General features: G+C 46.0%; 1 protein-coding gene across 3 annotated transcripts in view; it reads right to left on the bottom strand.

The window, feature by feature from the left end:
- The window catches only part of prrg2 (proline rich Gla (G-carboxyglutamic acid) 2), a 35,457-nt gene extending 21,098 nt beyond the window's left edge, over positions 1 to 14,359 (bottom strand). Inside the window, exon 1 of one of the 3 annotated variants that reach the window (XM_073033933.1) lies at positions 14,161 to 14,359. The gene's annotated coding sequence lies outside the window, so the exon portion shown is untranslated. Of the gene's footprint in view, positions 1 to 14,031; positions 14,131 to 14,160 lie in introns of those variants that run through there. The other 2 variants (XM_073033935.1, XM_073033936.1) reach the window with 2 other exon arrangements.
- Between the last annotated feature and the right edge of the window lie 6,455 nt (positions 14,360 to 20,814).

The raw sequence follows: 20,814 nt of genomic DNA, 5'->3' as shown, positions 1-20,814 counted from the left end.
TCTCCCTTCTTTCTTTACTGTCCTTATGCCCAAAATGCCAACTGACCTGCTCTGCTGAGCTCCTCCAGCGGTTTCTGTGTCCCTCAGGAAAACCTGCCTGTGCTGGTCTTGGGAGAGCCCGGTTCTCAGAGTTTACTGAATCTTGAAAGGTATCTATTGCATTGCCAACATCTGCCAATGCAGACCCACTACCAAGTATACACCACTCTTGTGCATGGCATCTTTCTGTGCGCTGACAGCAAAGGGGCAGGGGTCCTCTTGTAAGATTCCCAGAAGGTCAATTTACAGGTTGAGTCTATGGTAAAGAAGGCAAATGCAATGTTGGCATTTATTTCCAGGGGAATAGAATATTAAAACAAAGAGACAATGCTGAAGCTTTATAAGACACCAGTCAGGCCGCACTTGGAGTATTATCGATTGGGGCCCCATATCTCAGAAAGGATGTGCTGTCATTGCAGAGAGTCCAAAGGAGGCTCCCGAGGATGATTCTGGGAATAAAGGGATTAACATATGAGGAGCATTTGGCAGCTTTGGGCCTGTACTCACTGGAATTTAGAAGAATGCATGTGAATCTCATTGAAACCTATCGAATGTTGAAAGGACTAGATGAGGAGGATATGGAGAGGATGTTTCCTCTGGTGGGGGTATCTAGAACTATAGCGCACGGCCTCAAAATTGAGGGGTGACCTTTTTGAACAGAAATAAGGAGGATTTTTTTTAGCCAAAGAGTGATGAATCTGTGGATTGCCCCTGCAACAGACTGCGTTTGAGGCCAAGCCTATGGGTATATTCAACGTGGAAACTGAAAGTTTCCTGATTGATTAGGCATAAAAAGGATATGGTGAGAGGACAGGTGCATGACGTTGAGTGGGATCCGGGATCAGCCATGATGGAATGGTACAGAAAATTCGATGGACTGAATGGCCTAATTCTGCTCCTGTGTCTTACGGAGGGGCTGCCAGGATTCTGACAAAAATATTGTTACACGCTCACTGGCTGCTTAAGTAGTTGCAGGTCCAAGGGTTAAGCCAGGCAGACCATCAACATCTCAACCAACTTTCTGACTCCCACAGAAAAGGCATCTTCAAGCTGGAGAGGGCGCAGATGAGATTTGAGAGCCTAGCTATAGAAGAGGGTGGCTATGCTGGATTTTTATTCCCCGGAGCTTGGGAGAATGAGTGATCACCTCACAGAAGTTTATATACTCATGAGGGGTCTGGATAAAGTGGACAGTCATAGTCTTTTCCTCAGGGTTGGCGAATTCAGAATCAGAGGGCACAGTTGCAGTATCCAGCCCCCAACCCTTTGTTCAAATCAATGAGTATTACAACCAGGGATTTTGATTAATTTAACTGAGAATTTTTATTTGTGAATCTCGTGCTTTTTCTCCCCCACAGCAGAGCCCAAACAAAAGGGAAAATTGCAAAGCGTGAAAAATTAAACACTTGTAAACTGAAATGTCAGCTGTTCAAAAGTATTCATCCCCCTTTGCTCAGTATTTAGTTGAACCACCTCTCGCAGCAGCTATTACAGCAGTGGTCTTTTTGAATAAGTCCCATTATTGTTGCACAGCATGGAGTGAGATTTGCCCATTCTTCTCGCAAAATTGCTCAAGCCGTGCCAGGTTAGTTGGGGAGCGGCAGTGGACAGCAATCTTGAGGTCTTGACAGAGACGTTCGATCGAGTTAATGTCAGGACTCTGACTGGGCCACTCAAATACACCAATTTTCTTCATTCGAAGCCACTCCATGGTTGCTCTGGCAATGTGCTTTGGGTCATTGTCCTGCTGAAAGACAAACTTCCCTGCCAGTTTAAGCTTTGTGGCAGAAGCCAACAGGTTTTTATCCGGGATCTCTCTGTATTTAGCAACATTCATCTTCCCATCAGTCCTGACCAGATTTCCAGCGTCTGCTGCTAAAAGCGTCCCCGTAGCACGATGCTACCTCCACCGTAGGGATGGCGTTACCGGCTGATGCGCAGTATTAGATTTACACCACATGTACCACTAAAAAGAAAACAGCCTTGAGCAGAAAGACTTTTCAAAGTGTCACAAAGACAATGAAAAGATGTGGAAGAAGCTCTTGTGGTCGAAAGATACTAAAATGGAATATTTTTGGCCTCAATGCTATGCCGCAAGTGTTGCGTAAATCTAATGCACTGTGCAACGGCTGGGCTGGGGGCTGAATACTTCAAGGCACTGTGCATCAGTCAGGGTTCCAGATTAGGAGCAAGTAGGTCCTTTTGCAATTATATATGTCATTTGCAAGACTGCACTTGTAGCATTGCGTACAGTTTTGGTCACCCAATTGTAGGAAGACGCTGTCAAGCTGAAGAGGTGCCCGAGAGATGTGAACAAGCTTCTTAGGCTAAAGGTCCTGAGTTATAAGAGAGGCTGACCACGCTGGGTCTTCATTTCTTGGAGAATGGGAGGTGACCTCATCAAAGTTCATAAAACCATGGATGGGGTAGTCTTCTCTCCCACCCCCAGGGCTGCCCGCAGGACAGTCTGTTCCCCCCCCCCCCCCACCAGGGCTGCCCGCAGGACATCTGTTTTCCCCCTGGGGCTGGGCAATCCAAAACTAGACAGCATAAATACGAGATAAGGGAGGGAGAGATTGAAAAGAGATCTGAGCGGTAATTCCTCTCACAAAGTACCTGGAATGAGTTGCCAAAGTAATTAAAGTGGGTGCAAATGCAACATTTAAGCAGCTTGGAGGACAGAAGTTTGGAGGGTTACAGGTCAAACGTGGTGACTGGGACCAGCAGAGAGGATGCTGTGGTCGGCTCAGACCAGGGCCTGTTTCCATTCTGTAATACTCTAAAGTAAGGCTTTGCAAGAAACTTGAACTCCAGAAGTTGCAAACAATGTGATGTGGCTAATCAGTAAACCAACAGGATGTTGGTTGCAACACCAAAACAGTAAAACATGATTTCAGAGCTCGTAACAATTAACCTGGGGATCTCCTGTGCGAGGAGGCAGCTTCTCGTTCATGCTGAATGAGAAAGAAACCTCAGATTTACAACACACATCACATGATCTCAAGGCAGCCCAGAATATTTTTGACATTTGGCCATGCTTGTACAGAAGGAAAGGAGACGAACAAACGCCCTCAAGTGACAGTGACTGTCGGGTAAAACATTGCCTTTGCCAGAGTAACTCATCAGCTCTATTAAACAGCACTCAATGAGGTGTAGGGTCAACATCTCCACTGAAGGACGACTCTTAAAATACTCACTCAGCGCCCCCCCCCCAAGCGGCAATCTAGACTTTGTGCTCAAGTCCGTGGAGTGAGACTTCAATCGAGGAGCTGCTGACTCAGGAAATGCCAGAACTCACTGAGTCATCCATTAGTCACCAAGAAAGACTCTGGACCAACAGTAACCCTTTATTACCGAGGGCTGACAACAGGTCAAAAGGGTGCCTTAAAGGAACACTACCATTAAACTGGAGACACGAGGGACTGCTGATCAAAACACACAAAAAGCTGCAGGAACTCAGCAGCTCAGAAAGATTCTATGGAGAAGAATAAGTGACATTTTGGGCCGAGACCCTTCATCAGGACTTGAAAGGAAGGGGTAGAAGCCATTATAAGAGTGTTGCTCCAATCTGATAATGTAAACATCAATTTCTCTAACTTAATAGCAATTTATAGCCTCTCCATCCTTCTCTTTTTCCATTTCACATTCTTGTTAAGACATGACACATAACAAAAGAATGATTCTTGCTCACATCTCTTCTCCTCACTGCCCATCACCTTCCCTTGGTGCCCCTCCTCCTTCCCTTTCTCCCATGGCCCACTCTCCTCTCCTATCAGAATCCTTCTTCTTCAGCCCTTTACCTCATCCACCCATCACCTCCCAGCTTCTAACTTCATCCTCCCACCCCACCCACCTTTCCCCTCACCATCACCTGCCAACCTGACCTCTCTCCCCTCTTCCCACCTTCTTATTCTGTCTTCCGCCCCCTTCTTTTCTAGTCCTGCTGAAGAGTCTCTGCCTGATATGCCAGCTGTTTATTCCCCATCCTAGCTGCTGCCTGACCTGCTAAGTTACAAGACCATAACCACAGGACAAGGAGCAGATTTATGCCATTCGGCCCATCAGGTCTGCCTCCACCATGCCATCATGGCTGACTTATTATCCCTCCTGCATTCTCCCCATAACCTTTGACACCCTGACTAAGCAAAAACCGATTAATCTCTGCTTTGAATATACCCAACAACTCTACCTCCACAGCTGTCTGTGGCAATGAATTCCACAGATTCACCACCCTCTGGCTAAAGAGATTCCTCTGCATATCTGCTCGAAGTGATGTCCCCCTGTTCTGAGACTGTGCCCTCTGGACTTAGAATCACCAATCATCCACCCTATCGAATACTGAAAGGCTGAGATAGGTGTCAATGAGATCACTCCTCACCCTTCTGAACTCCACCGAGGACAAGTCCAGAACCATCAAACGCTCTTCATACATTAGCCCTTTCACTCCCATAATCATTCTCACGAACCTCATCTGCACTCATACCAATGCCAGCGCATCTTTTCTTAGATAAAGGGCTCAAAATTGTTCACAATACTCCAAGTGTGGTCTGACCAGTGCCTTATAAAGCCTCAGCATTACATCCTTCCTCTCAAAATGAATGCTAACACTGCATTTGCCTTCCTTAACTCCAATTTAACCCGCAAGGCAACATTTAGGGAATCCAGCACAAGGACTCCCAAGACCCTTTGCACCTCTGATTTCTGAATTTTCTTCAATCTCTTCAGCTACCTCTTTCAGAGCCCTGGGGTTTAGTCCATCTGGTCCAGGTGACTTGTCTACCTTCAGACCTTTCAGCTCCTCAAGCACCTTCTCCTCAGTAATATCAACTACACTCAGTTCTGCTCCCCAGCACTCTTGAATTTCCAGCATACCGCCACTTCCTCCCACAGTGAGGACTGATGCAAAATACTTAATAAGTTCATCCGCCATTTCTTTGCCCCCATTACTACCTCTCCAGTGTCATTGTTCAGCAGTCCGATATCCACTCTCGTCTCTTTTACTCTTTATAGATATGAAAAATCTTTTGATGTCCTCCGTTATATTATTGGTTAGCTTACCTTCATATTTAATCTTTTCTTTCCTATAATGACTATTTTAGTTGCTTTCTATTGGTTTTTAAACTTTCCAAACCTCTAGCTTCCCACAAATTTTTGCTATATTATATGCCCTCTCATTTGGTTTTATGCTGTCTTTAACTTCCCTCGTCAGCCACGGTTGCCTCCGCCTCCTCCCTTTAGAATACTTTACCATCTGTGGGCTGCACCTATCCCACATCTTCTGAATTGCTCCCAGAAACCCCAGCCATGGCTGTCCTACTGTGATCCCTGCTAGTATCCTCTTCCAACTAGCTTCGGCCAGCTCCTCGCTCATGCCCCTGTAATTCCCTTTCCCCCACTGCAATACAAGTACATCTGACTTTATCTTCTCCCTCTCAAACTGCAGGGTGAATTTTGTCATATTATGATCGCTGCCTCCTTAGGGTTCCTTTACCTTAAACTCCCTAATCAAATCTGGTTCGTAGCACAACACCCAATCCAAAATTGCCTTTCTCCTAGTGGGCTCAACCACAAGCTGCTCTAAAAAGCCATCTCATAGGCATTCCACAAATTCCCTGTCTTGGGATCCAGCATCAACCTGATTTTCCCAATCTACCTACATACTGAAATCCCCCATGACAGTCACAGCACTGCCCTTTTTAATATGACTTTTCTATCTCTCATTGAAAGCTGTATCCCACATCTTGACGTCTGTTTATAACTCCTAGAGTCTTGTTACCCTTGCAGTTTCTTAACTCTACCCACAAGGGTGCTACATCTTTCGATCTACGTCATCTCTAAGGATTTGATTTAGTTTTTTTTAAACCAACAGAGCCACCCATCCCTCTGCCTATCCCTTCAATACAAAGTATATGTTAAGCTCCCAGCTGTGATCCTATTTCAGCCATGGTTCAGTGCTGCCTGCAACTTCAAACTTGCCCATCTCTAACTGCGCTACAAGATCATCTGCCTTAGTCTGCACAGTGTGTGCATCCAAATGTTATACCCCCAGTCCTGTATTTGTCACCCTTCTCAATTTTGCGTCCATGTTAAACTTCAACTCATGCCATTGACCGTAATTTTGCCCTGTCACCTGCCCGTCCTTCCTCACAGACTCACTACACACTGCATCTACTTGTATACCAACTGCCCCAACCTCAGCCCATCACTCTGGCTCCCATCCCCCTGCCAAATTAGTTTAAACAGTCCCTAACAGCCCTAACAAACCTGCCCACAAGGACATTAGTCCCCTCAGATTCAGGTGCAATCCATAATTTTTGTGCAGGTCATGCCTTCCCCAAAAGAGAGCCCAATGATCCAGAAGCCTGAAGCCATGTCCTCTGCACCAATTCATCAGCCACACATTCACCTGCCAAATCATCCTATTCTTACCCTCACTGGAACAGGCAGCAATCTAGAGATTACTACCTCGGAGGTCCTGCTTTTCAGCTTTCTACCCAGCTCCCTATATTCTCACTTCAGGACCTCCTCCCTTTGCCTACCTATGTTGTTGGTACCAATCCGTCCCACAACTTCCGGCTGTTCACCCTCCCCCTTTAGAATGCTGTGGACTCAATCCGAAGCATCCCTGACCCCGGCATCTGGGAGGCGACGTACCACCCAGATATCTCTTACATGTCCTCAAAATCTCCTGTCTGCTCCAAGTATGGAATCCCCTATCACTACTGACCCAGAGCCAGAGAGCCAGTCACTGCTGCTTCCCCGGTAGGTCATACACCCCACTCCCCCAACAGTGCTCAAAGCATTATACAGCGGATTCCAGTTAATTGGGCCATCGGTTAATCAGAGCAGACGCTTATTTAGACGACTTTTAAAGAACAAAAACTAACTGGGGAATTAGCAGTGATTCCTTTCGCTTATTTGGGACACTATGCTGCTTATCTGGGACAGGAGACTGTTGCCGAACAGTTTCGAACTAGTGTCAGTTGCGTGTACTGTGTGGCTGTTAGATACTACACTGTGCTTCACGTGAACAACTTTTAAATAATATCAATTGCATGTATCTATGTTTAAAAAAATATTAATTTTTGTTATTGATAGTTGGCGAGAAATAAGGGGTAAGACAATTCAGAACTGTTTTGCTCACTGCAGTTTCAAGCATTCAGGCTTGGAGATGCCAGAAACGGCCGGGAGTCACAAAAGGAACAATTTCGCGACTTCAGCAAGTTAGGAACTACGAAGAAATTGAAAGTACTGGCAAACATCATGAATGTTAGAATGAAAATTTAGATTTTGAGGACCCTATCGTTGAAAGCATTGTATGAAGACAGTCCATTATCTGCACAAGGCGTCTGCACTGATTTTGTTCATTTACAGTCAAAGGAACATGGCAGAGTACACTGGATTAATTCCTCCGTTGATACCTTTTAGGAACTAATACACAGTTTTGTAGTGCTGTAGTAGTTTGATAGTGTTCTAATTTGTTCTGCATTTCATTTAAATACATAGTCTGTCACTCAGTTAAAACAATAGTTTTTTTTATATACCTTTTTAACTATTTCCATGAAATTTCAGGTAATTGGGGCAGCCGCTTAATTGGGTCAAAACGTACCGGTCCCGATGCGTTCCAATTAACTGGAATCCATGGTACTTATTATCGAGGGGAATGGCCACAGGATGAAAGCAACGCGCACAACACGCTGGAGGACCTCAGCAGGTCGGGCAGCATCCGTGGAAACGAACAGTCAATGCTTTGGGCCGAGACCCTTTGTCAGGACTGAAGAGGGAGGGGGCAGGGGCCCTATAAAGAAGGTGGGGGGAGGGTGGGAAGGAGAAGGCTGGTAGGTGCCAGGTGAAAAACCAGTAAGGGGAAAGATCGAGGGGCCACAGGATTACTCTCCTATGGCTGCCCATTTCCTTTCCCTCTCCTAAAAGTCACCCAGGTACCTGCCTCCTGTAATTTAAGGTGTCTACCTCCCTGTAGCTCCTAACTATCACTTGCTCATTCTTCTGTACGAGTCAAAGGTCATCGAGATGCAGCTCCATTTCCTTAACGCGGTCTCCAAGGAGCTGCAACTCAATGCACTTCAGGCGAATGTAGTTACTAGGGAGACTGGCAGTCTCCCAAAGTTCCCACAGCACACACAAAAAACATACCACTAACTCTGGACCCATTCTCAACATAGTGGCTATGTACAACTAACTTACTTAGAATCTTTGCTTGTGCTTGCCCAAGCCTGCTGAGGCAAAGCCTCCCACTCTAACACTGGTCCACTCCAACAAAGACCTACAACACACAAAGAGTAGGAGGAACTCAGCGGGCGAAGCAGCAGCTGTGGGCAAAGATTCTCAACCTGAAATGTGGACTGCTTATTTCCCTTCACAGATGCTGCCTGACCTGCTGAGTTTCTCCAGCATTTTGAGAGTTAATGCCCATCACAGTGATTATAACAAGTGGAACTCAGGACCTGCTTTCACATCCCTTTTGGAACAACCTATACAGGCAATAAAGTATTTTTGAACCTTAATTGCCTTTGTAATGTAGCAAGTGTAGTCATCATTTTATGCACACCTTTCAACAGACAAGAGAGGTCCATTGATGTACCTCTCCGCTGCCAGCCAAGTAGATACCAGGGCAGAGAATGGTCACAAAGTTCCCCAGACAGCGACTACTCATGTGCCAAGGTCAAAAGTTTTGCTAAAACCGTGGTGAATGTCAGGGTCGAGTATTTATTATAGCAAGGGTTGAGCCAGTATGGATATGACAAGACTGGGCTGCTTGCCTGCACTTGTTCTCCCTCGAACACACCCATCCCTTGCGACAAAGTTCATCGCTCAAAGTAAACTTACTATCAAAGTACACATATGTTATCTCTGCTTTATTATTTCATACATTATTACTATGTACATTGTTATTCTGCAATTTATTATTACTCAAGTCTGCAGACTGTTAAGTGTGTTTTTAAATGTTGCTCCTGTAACGAAAGAATTTCCTACTCAGGATCAATATTATTATATACTACGTTCAGATTCATTTTCTTGCAGACAATTACAGGGGAGGGGGGAGAACTATAAAAGACTTTATGAAAAACTATATATAAACAAAGACTGTAACGAACAACTTATGTTCAAAAGACAAACTATGCAAATAAAACATATGACACACACAAAATGCTGGAGGAACTCAGCAGGTCAGGCAGCATCTAAGGAAATTAATAAACAAACAGTCCATACTTCAGGTCTGAAAAGGAAGGGAGAAGATGCCAGAATAAAAAGGTGGGGGGAGGGGGGGGGAAAGGAGGCTAGCTAGAAGGTGATAGGTGAAGCCAGGTGGGTGAGAAAGGTAAAGGGCTGGAGAGGAAGGAAAATGATAGCAGAGGGGACCATCAGAGAAAGGGAAGGAAGAGGGGACCCAGAGGGAGGTGATAAGCAGGAGAAAAGAGGTAAGAGACCATAGTGGGGAATAGAAGAGGGGAGGGGGAGGGAATTTTTTTCAAACCGGAAGGAGAAAACGATATTCATGCCACCAAGTTGGAGGATATCCAGAAGAAACACAAGGGGCTGCTCCTCCACCCTGAGTGTGGCCTCATCTTGGCACAAGAGGCAGCCATGGACCAACATGTTGGAAAGCATGTGTTTTAAGATGTCTCCAGTTACAGAATGAGTTCCGAGTTGAGGTGAGTGAAGTTATCCACAGTGGTTCAGGAACCTGATGGATGAAGGGTAATAACTGTTCCTGAACCTGGTGGTGTGGGTCGCATGATCCTGTACCTCACTCTTCGCGGCAGTCTCATTGGCTCACTTACACGCAATCCAGACACATCACTCTGTACACAAGCAGATGGGACTAGACTGGGTTTCAAAGCATAGGCAGCATTTCCAAGCCATGGACTTACTGGACTGTGCTAAAGTCTTATGGAACTTTAATATGGACTTGGAAATGCTGGACTGTGCTAAAGTCTTATGGAACTTTAATATGAAACCACATAAATTTAAAATTTATATGGTTTCAAATGGTATGGGCTCCACAGAGCCTTGGTCACAGCATGATCGTCTACATCATACAACACGGCACATAACAATGATGATGTCGAGCCCCATCTTGTCTGACCCACTGTCTCTGTCTAATCCCACCACTCACTGGGTCGCTAGCCCCACAGGTCTGTCTACATTCAGGGACTGTTTCACTATGAGTAAGGGTACTGCTGCTGTGATCTTTTCTTTTGGGGCACGTAACTCCTCTTTACTGAAAGGAAGGAACAGAAGCTTTTGGAAACCAAATGGATACCGCTATCCTGTGAAGGTGCCACCAGGAGGAAACTGTCATCTTCACCGGCACAATGGTGACCTGATGAAGGGTCTCGGCCCAAACTGTCATCTGTTTATTTCCATCAGAGACACTGCCTGACCTGCTGAGTTACTCCAGCACTGGCCTCCTCTACTGTTGTGATGAGGCCACGCTCAGACTGGAGGATCAACACTTTATATTCTCTCTGCGTAGCCTCCAACATCAATTTCTTGAACTTCTGGTAATCCCCCTCCACTTCACCATTCCCCAACCCCTTTTCCCTCTTTCACCTTTTCTCCTTGCCTACCTCTCACCTCCCTCTGGTGCTCCTCCCCCCTTTCTTCGACAGCCTTCTGTCCTCTCCGATCAGACACCCCCCTTTCTCCAGCCTGTATCTCTTTCACCAACTTCCCAGCTCCTTACTTCATCCCTCCCCCTCCTGATTTCACCCATCACCTTGTGCTTCTCTCTCTCCTCCTTTTAAATCTATTCCTCATCTTTTTGTCTCCAGTCCTGCTGAAGGGTCTCGGCCCGAAACGTCGACTCTTTACTCTGTTCCATAGATGCTGCCTGGCCTGCTCAATTCCTCCAGCATTTTGTACGTGTTGCTCGGATTTCCAGCATCTGCAGACTTTCATTTTTTTTGTGTGTATTGAGCTGATTGTTTTATTGACATTGACCACGAGTAATATTGGCCAAACCTCTGGGGAGAACAAAGCTTTTCTACAAAAAGCAGGGTCTCGCAGAGGTGATAGGGACGCTCACAAGGTTTTCAGGTTGGCTTGTGAGTACACAGGGAACAGAGAGGCATGGATCACAAACAGGCAGAGGTTTAATCCAGCACCATGTTAAGCACAGACATTGTCTTCCAAAGGGCCTGTTCTTGCGCCGTACTAACCCGAGAGCCCCCGGTTTATCGTCTCCTCCACCTGACACAGGGACTCACCCTCGGTCCTGCCTGCCTTGCAGTCCAACTCCTGAGCTGAGCTAGTTGAACTTCAACCTGTAACCTCCTGTGACCAAGAGCCAGCACTTCTTTCCTGTTCCCAACCCACCCAGATACCCAGTTCCCGTTTCCTTCAAAAACTGACTGCAAAATTAGGAGACTATAATGTCACGTTTAAGGGCGTGAAGTTGTATCGCTCTGGGCAGCAAGCTGATCTGAAGACCCTGAGAGCGGCTTCAGGCTGGGCGATGGAATCTGAGCCCAGAGCGAGTTGCTGGACTCTGTGGTCTTGGCCGGGGCCTTTCGCAGCAGCGGTGCCCAGGCCTTAGTGTGAGGTACGATACGCTGTTCCGACAATTTAAACACCAGCCCACATTGGAGGCCAGAACAGATTTTGCTCGCTCTCCGCGATCTTCACTCCTCTCTCCAGAGCCCTGCAGCCTTTCGCTGTTCCATCGTTGGGTTAATTCAAAGTCTGGCTCAGACAGACTGAAAAGACAGTGTGTCGGCTGGGATGAGAGCCGATTTCACTTGCTCTCTGCGACAGTCATCTCCATGGCGCTGAGGCTATAAAGACTGCCCCGGCGGCTGTGCTCTGTGCCCGCTAACATGATGAACTGATAAGTGAGGCTTTGGGCCTACTCCGGGCTGCGGATCTGAGGGCTCAATTTTGGTTCAGATTGTTCATTTCAATTGTTTGCATGATTTTTCTTTCCTTTCTCTTGCACATTGAGTGTGTCTTTTATTTTTATTTTCTTTAAAATTGGGTAGTTTTGGGTTTCTTGCTTTGTGGCTACCAGTGAGCAAGCAAATCTCAAAGCTGTATAATTCACACATTCTTTGAAAATAAATGAAACTTGAATCTCTTAAAGTCATTACAACACAGAAACAGGCCCTTCAGCCCAACTGGTCCATACTAGCCAGGATGTCTATCTGAGCTAGTCCTACTTGCTTGTGTTTGACCCATGTCCCTCTAAACCAGGCGTTCCCAACCTGCGGTCCATGGGCCCCTCAGTTATTGGTAGGGGTCCATGTACCTGTTCAAGAATTTTGCAAATACAGTAATTGTACCTGCCTCTACAAGCTTGTTCCATATACTCTGTGTGAAAAGGTTTGCCATCCGGTCCCCTTTTAAAGCTTTTAAATTTAGAGCTATTTATTGTATGTATACCAGAACATAAAGTGAAATGCGCCATTTGCATCAACAACCAAAACACCCTAAGGATGTACCAGGGCAGCCACACATTCTGCTGTCAACATCTGCTGTCACAATGCTCATCAGAACCACAGGGTATATAACAAGCAATAAAACTACAAGAGCAACACACACACACACCTCTCTAACCCCAGGGCAGGCCATCTTCAGCCTCCAGCCGACTCCTGGATTCGCAAGACAGCGGGCCCGAACTTCCCTAGCAGACTTAGTCTCCCTTAAATCTGTGCCCTCCGGTTTAAGATCCCCCTACCCCACGGTAAAGATTGCAGCCCTTCATCTTATTTCTGCCCCTCATGTTTTGATGAGGGTCATCCCTCAGTCCCCTACACTCCAGAGTAAAAAAATGTCACAGTCTAGATAGCCCTAAGGTGCCAATAATATCCTCCTAAATCTTTTCCTGCACCCTGTCCACCATAGACTCCAGGACAGAGCACACTTTCCAATAGCTAAGGAATAAATTTGAGAATAGGGTGAACAAAGATGCTTTGGAATGGGATTTTAAAGACAAAAATCCCCCAATACTTCTCAGGAACAATTCAACACAAGTGGTGGAAGATTTTTAGAATAGTCCCCCCTCAAGGAATCGGTTATTTTAATCCTCCCCCCCCCCCCCCCCTTTTTTTATTTAACCTTCGACCAGAGTGTTTGATGGTTCTGGGCCTATACCCGCTGGAGTTTAGAATGGGCGGGAGGAGATCTCATTGCAAGGCCTAGATAGAGTGGACGTGGAGAAGATGTTTCCTGTTGCGGAGGAGTCTAGGATCAGAGGGAACAGCCTCAGAATAGAAGGCCGTTCCTTGGGAACAGCGATGAGGAAGAGTTTCTTTGACCAGAGGGCGGTGAATCTGTGGAACTCATCACCACAGACGAACGTGGATGCTAAGTCATTGGGTATATTTAAAAGCGGTGGTTGATAGTTCTTGATTAGTCAGGGCGTCAAAGGCTGCAGGAGGTTGGGGCTGAGAGGGAAAATAAAGCGGCCATAATGGAATGGCGGAGACTCGACGGGCCGAACGACCTAATTCTGCTCCGATACCTCACCGATTTCCCCCCAAACGCCAGAGGACCTCCGAGGTAAATAAACAAGGTCGAGTTTAGATAGAAATGCCCAAGGAAAAGAGCGTCAGAAGAAACGAAAACTCGCCGGGAGTTCAATATAAACTGTGGTGGTGCTTTTGGTGTGGAAAACACAGGGTCTCCTCTCTCTCACTCTCTGACAATCCCGAAAATAAAAATCCACAAGGCTTCACACCGAGAGGATCGAATCCGGCCGGGCATCACAGACAACAAACACGCCTCTGCCATCATCCCCGCCGCCAGCCGGGAACAACCATGTCGTAACTCCAGCCGGTGTGTTCGCGGATATACAAACATAAAAATCGTCAAACCTGAAAATCTGGTTTAATACCAGATTCGTTCTACCTCAGAGGTACTTTCCCACCCACCCCACTCTTTAACTCCTAACCCCCCCCCCCCACACACACACACAACTCACCCCACACTCGTTTACTCAAACCTGCTTTTAATTGCAAGTTAAAATTCTACCTTTTTTTTCCACGTAGGATTCGAGTGTTGGGAGAGGGGGTGTTGTTGTTTTTCCCGATGCGAGTCCTTTTGGTTAAAGCAATACCGGGAGGGGGGGGAGAAAAACTGTCTCAGGAGTGTACAACTCACCAGAAGTGGAGTGGTGGCGAATCCCGGAGTCACCAAAAGTGGAGTGGTGGCGAATCCCGGAGCAGGGGTGAGAACTGAATCGACTGCCACCGCACTGTAAATCACTCTATTTCCTTCCCTCTTCGGGTTAGGTGGATAGGGAGGGAGGGATGTGAGAGAGAGAGAGAGACGAGTCGGCAGAGTGGATCCAACAACTACACAGCCGTCACGTGTGCTCCGCTTGCAGGTGGAGTTCCTCTTAACAGCGCAAATTAAAAGTTCCTCCAGGCGACCCGAATCACCCACACACACACACACACACACACACCCTGAAATTTTTTAAACCTCGGGATTTAAATCTGCAACGCGGAAAGAGACAGTTCGGCCCGTCGTGTCTGTACTGGCTCTCTGGTTCAGCACAGTAGCCCCACCAGGTTGCGAGGACCTTCCAACCAGGATGCTGCCTGGATTAGAGAGATCCTGTCTTAGGAGGGTAGGTTGAGTGAGCTGAGGCTTTTTACTCCTTGGAACGATGGAGGACAAGAGCTGACTTGATAAATTTTGCACAAAGTGAGAAGAGGCATTGATCGACGGTTTGATATATAAAAAATTCGGGTTGGGGGGCGGATCGAATGTTGAAAGACCATGATAGAATGGACTTGGAGAGGATGTTTCCCACTGGGGGAGTCTGGGACCAGAGAGCACAGGAGGGCATCCCTTTAGAACAGAGAGGCAAGGGAACTTCTTTGGCCAGAGGGTGGAGAATCTGTGAAATTCATTGCCCCAGAGGGCTGTAGGGGCCAAGTCAGTGAGTATATTTTAAGGTGGAGGCTGACTGGTTTTTGATTAGTAAAGTTGTCAAAGGTTACGGGGAGAATGCAAGAGAATGGGGTTGAGAGGAGATAATAAATCAGCCATGATGGAGCAGACTCGATGGGCTGAATAAAGGGCTAATAACAGGATATCTGGCAGTGTGGACAAACAGAGGAATCTTGGGGTCCACATCCATGGATCACCTGGAAAATAGCAATACCTACTTCAGGCTGCTGTTTATTGATTACCACTCAGTGTTCAACACCGTTCTAATCAATAAGCTCCAAAACCTGGGCCTCTGTACCTCCCTCTGAAACTGGATCCTTGACTTTCTCACCGGGAGACCACAGTCTATGTGAATCGGAAATAACATCCCCTCCTCGCTGACAAACAACACTGGCGCACCTTAATGCACTTAGCCCACTGGTCTACTCTCTTTACACCCACAACTCAAACACCAACTATAAATTTGCCAAAGACACAGCTATTGTTGGCAGATGGTGACGAGGGGGTGTAGAGGAGCGAGATATGCCAGCTGGTCGAGTGGTGTTGCAACAACAACCTTGCACTCAACGTCGATAAAACCAAGGGGAACAGTGGACTTCAAAAAGGAGAAGTTAAGGGAACACAGACCAGTCCTCATTGAGAGATCAGCAGTGGAAAGGGTGAGTAGTTTCAAGTTCCTGGGTGTCAACATCTCTGAGGATCTATTCTGGGCCCAACATATTGATGCAATTACAAAGAAGGCACAATAGCAGCTATATTTCATAAGGAGTTTGACGAGAATTGGCACGTCACCAAAGTCGCTCGCCGAATTTCTGCAGATGTACCGTGGGGAGCATTCTGACTGGTTTCATCACTGCCTGGTATGGGGGGGGGGGGGGGCACAGCACAGGATCAGAAAAAGCTGTAGGAAGTTGTAAACTTAGCCTGTTTCACCACGGGCAACAGCCTTCCAAAAATCCAGGACACCTTCGGAAGGTGAACCCTCAAAAAATGCTGCATCCATCGTTAAGGACCCCCATTACCCAAAATGTGGCCTCTGTTCATTGCTACCATTCAGGAGAAGGTACAGGAGCACAGACTTAACGTTTTGGGAAAAAATTCCTCCTCCCCACCTCCCCACCGCCATCAGATTTCTGAATGGGCAATGAACCCACGTACACTACCTCACTATTTTTCTTCTCCTTTTGCGCTACTTATTAAATTTATTTTGAAATATATTTCTTATTGTAATTTATAGATTTTTTTATTATTCTGTATTGCAATGTACCGCTGCCTCAAAACAACAAATTTCACAATGTATGCCAGCGATATTAAACCTAATTCTGATTCTGATTCTGGTTTGAGTTCGAGAGCTGCCAGGTCTTGTTGCAGCTCCCTAAGACTCTGGTTAGACCACACTTGAAGTAATCGTGTTCAGCCACATTAGAGGAAGGAATAGGACACTTTAGAGAGGACACAGACAAGATTTATCAGGATGCTGTCTGGATTAAAGAGTGTGGTTTACAAGGATACGTTGAGTGAGCTCAGGCTTTTCTCATTGGAGCGAAAGACAATAAGAGGTGATTTGATAGCAAAGTATAAGTATGATTTGATAGTATAAGATGGCAAAAGGCCTACTGTAGATCACGAGAAACAAGAAAATCCAGTGAAGGTTCTCGGCCTGAAACGCCGAATGTGTACTCTTTTCCATAGATGCTGCCTAACCTGCTGAGTTCTTCCAGTATTTTGTGTGTGTTGCTACAGTAACCAGAAACTTTTCCAAGGGTGGAAATGGCTAATACAAGGGGGCATTATTTCAAGGAGGAAAGTACAGTGTGTATGTCAGAGGTAAGTTCTTTACGCAGAGAGTAGTGTGTGCGTGGAACATGCTGCCAGGGTTGGTGGTAGAGATAGATAACTTAGGAACATTTAGCTAACTTTTGGATAGGCATATGGATGGTAGAAAAGCTGGGTGGGGGGTATATGGGGGGGAAGTGTTAGGTTGATCTTAAAGTAGGTTAAAAAGTCAACACAACATTGTGGGCCGAAGGGCCTGTACTGTATTGTAGATTAAATGTTCTGTGTTTACACTATCCGTGGCTCTGATAGTTCTAGATCAAGAGGTACAGGAACAAAATCACATCTACTTTAAAGTTTACCCCATTCACTTTAAGCAAATGTCCTCTAGACACCTCTACCCTGAGAGAAAGGTTCTGGCCTTGGCGTTGAAGAGTAAGACACACACTGTGAATGTTGGGGAGCGTCGAGGAACAGAGGGTCCCCAGTGTACGAGGATAGGACACACACACACTGAATAGTGGGGAGTGTCGAGGAGCAGAGGGACCTCAGTGTACAAGGGTAGGACACACACCGTGAATGGTGGGCAGTGTTGAGGAACAGAGGGTCCTCAGTGTACGAGGTTAGGACACACACACACTGAATAGTGGGCAGTGTTGAGGAACAGAGGAACCTCGGTGTACAAGGGTCAGAGACACACTACAATTGTGGTGAGGGCAGTTTACTGAGTGTAGACTGACCCCTTTTCCTCAGATCCCTCCCTTTCTGTGCACAGATAAGAATATGAAGACACAGCCAGCTAGTTGGACAATCGTTTAATGTGAGAGGAAGGGGGTGTGGGGATGAGGAGGAGGGTCAAGGTTCCCGTGATGAGTCCCTTCGCTGCCAGGCAGGGTCAGCGTGGGGCTCCCTGTGCCTGGAGCCCCCTCTGTTTCAGGAGGTCTCGGGCCCTCCCTACCCCTGCAAAATAGAGGGTTGCCCAGAAGTGCCTGTCATCCTGGGGAACCCGCATCAGCTCGCTGTCTGTCACCTCGCCCCGTTGCCCTCGACCCATCTGCGGGTGGAGGATGCCAAAGAGAACATTCTCAGGGTCCGGGGGCAAGCGGGGCACCTGTCCTTGTGGGCCCCCTCTGCCTGTCACCAGCACCTGTTCCCTTATAGGTTCTTTGCTTGTGGTGATAACCTCTGCATTGTAAACATCTCTGCCTATAGCTGCACCTTCTTTGGTTAGAGACTCTTTGCCTGTAGCTGAAACCTGTTCATAAGATGGTTCTTTGCCTGTGGTAAGAATTTCTGCATAATAGATGTCTTCACTTGTAGGCATTAACAGTTCATCAGGGGAATCTCTGCCTGTAGCTATATCCTGTCCAGTTAGAGTATTTTCACCTGTAAATACACCCTGTTTGGTGTCAGATTCTTTGCTTGTAGCTACATCCTGTTCAATTAAAAACTCTTTACCTGTAGCTTGAGCCTGTTCGTAAGGGGTTTCTTTGCCTGCAGATGCATCCAGATAATTTAGATACTCTTCACCTGTAACTGTACTTTGATCAGAAGTGGAGTCTCCACCTGTAGCCATATCATGTTCATTTAGAGATTCTTCACCTGCAGCTGATGCCTGTTCATAAGTGAATTCTCCACCAGTAGCCACATTATGTTTAGCTAGAGAGTCTTCGCCTGTAGTTGATGTCTGATCATAAGTCAAGTCTCCACTTTTAGCCACATCTTGTTCAGTTAGAGACTCTTCGCCTGTACCTGTAGTTTGTTCATAAGTTGATTCTCCACCTGTAGCTACATCCTGTTCCATTAGAGTCTCTTCACCTGCAGCTGATGTCTGTTCATTAGTAGAGTCTCCACCTGTATCTACATCCATGTCAATTAGAGACTCTTTGCCTGTAGCTGATGCCTGTTTATAAGTCAAGTCTCCACTTGTAGCAAGTATCTGTTCATAAATAGAGTCTCCACCTGTACCTACATTCTGTTCAGTTAAAGCCTCTTCAGCTGTAGCCGATGCCTGTTCATAAGTGGAGTCTCCACCTGTAGCTTTATCCTGCTCAGTTAGAGATTCTTCACCTGTAACTGTACTTTGTTCATAAGTGGAGTCTCCACCTGTAGCTATCTCATGTCCAATTAGAAACACTTCGCCTGTAGCTGCTGGCTGTTCATAAATGTATTCTCCACCTGTAGCTACATCTTGTTCAGTTAGAGTCTCTTCTACAGTTGCTGATAGCTGTTCGTAAGTGTATTCTCCACCTGTAGCTACATCTTGTTCAGTTAGAGTCTCTTCTACAGTTGCTGATAGCTGTTTGTAAGTGTATTCTCCACCTGTAGTTACATCTTGTTCAGTTAGAGTCTCTTCTACAGTTGCTGATAGCTGTTCGTAAGTGTATTCTCCACCTGTAGCTACATCTTGTTCAGTTAGAGTCTCTTCTACAGTTGCTGATAGCTGTTCGTAAGTGTATTCTCCACCTGTAGCTACATCTTGTTCAGTTAGAATCTCTTCTACAGTTGCTGATAGCTGTTCGTAAGTGTATTCTCCACCTGTAGCTACATCTTGTTCAGTTAGAGTCTCTTCTACAGTTGCTGATAGCTGTTCGTAAGTGTATTCTCCACCTGTAGCTACATCTTGTTCAGTTAGAGTCTCTTCTACAGTTGCTGATAGCTGTTCGTAAGTGTATTCTCCACCTGTAGCTACATCCTGTTCTGTTACAGACTCTTCACCTGTAGTGAGTGTCTGTTCAGAAGTCCAGACTCCACCTGCAGCTACATCCAGTGCAGTTAAAGACTCTTTGCCTGTAGCTAGTGTCTGTTCATAAGTGTATTCTCCACCTGTGTCTACAACCTGTTCAGTTAGAGATGCTTCACCTGTATCAGAAGCCAGCTCATTAAGAGATTCTTCAGCTATTTTAACATCCTGTTCAGTTAGAGACTCTTTGCCTGTACCTAAAACCTGTCCATATGAGGAATTTTCACCTATAGTCAGGATCTCTGCATAATTAGTTTCCTTGCCTGTAAGTGTTGACTGTTCATAAAGGGAATTTCCAGCTGTAGCTGGAGGCTGTTCAGTTGAAGATTTTTCATTTGAGGTCAGGTACTTTTCATCTGAGGATTCTTTGCTTGTAGTCAGAGTCTCTGCATAAAAAGCACCTTTATCTGTGGTTAGGGCCTGTACATTTGTGGAAATTTCACCTATAGCTAGAGCCTGTTTATATAGGTATTCTTCACCTGCATAACTGAAATCTTCATCTGCAGTCAGGGACTGTTCAGATGGAAGTTCTCCACCTGAAGTCTGGATCTCTGCATAAGAGGAGTCTTCAACTATATTCAGAGTCTGTTCACCTGTGGGTTCTTCACCTGAAGATATTGTCTGTTCTTCTGTAAATTCTTCACTTGAAAATATGGCCTGTTCGCCTATAGATCCTTCACCTGAAGTTATGATCTGTTCACCTGTGGGTTCTTCACCTGAATATATTGTCTGTTCTTCTGTAAATTTTTCACTTGAAAATATGGCCTGTTCACCTATAGATCCTTCACCTGAAGATATGGTCTGTTCACCTGTGGGTTCTTCACCTGAAGATATGGCCTGTACAACTGTCGATCCTTCAGCTAAAAATATGGTCTGTTCAACTGTTGATCCTTCAGCTGAAGATATGGTCTGTTCTGTAGATTCTTCACCTGAAGATATGGTCTGTTCAATTGTCGATCCTTCACCTGAAGGTTTGGTCAGTTCACCTGTCGGTTCTTCACTTGAAGATATGGTCTGTTCAACTGTCGATCCTTCAGCTGAAGATATGGTCTGTTCAACTGTTGATTCTTCAGCTGAAGATATGGTCTGTTCACCTGTTGATCCTTCAGCTGAAGATATGGTCTGTTCAACTGTTGATCCTTCATCTGAAGATATGGTCTGTTCTGTAGATTCTTCACCTGAATATATGGTCTGTTCAACTGCCGATCTTTCAGCTAAAGATATGGTCTGTTCAACTGTTGATTCTCCAGCTGATGATATGGTCTGTTCACCTGAAGATATGGTCTGTTCAACTGTTGATCCTTCAGCTGAAGATTTGGTCTGTTCACCTGTCGGTT

This window comes from Hemitrygon akajei, chromosome 31 (genome assembly GCF_048418815.1).
Source record: "Hemitrygon akajei chromosome 31, sHemAka1.3, whole genome shotgun sequence".
In the NCBI taxonomy this organism is placed as follows: Eukaryota; Metazoa; Chordata; class Chondrichthyes; order Myliobatiformes; family Dasyatidae; genus Hemitrygon; species Hemitrygon akajei.
The sequence above is the reverse complement of the archived record's forward strand: the minus strand, read 5'-3'. Positions and strand labels throughout refer to the sequence as shown.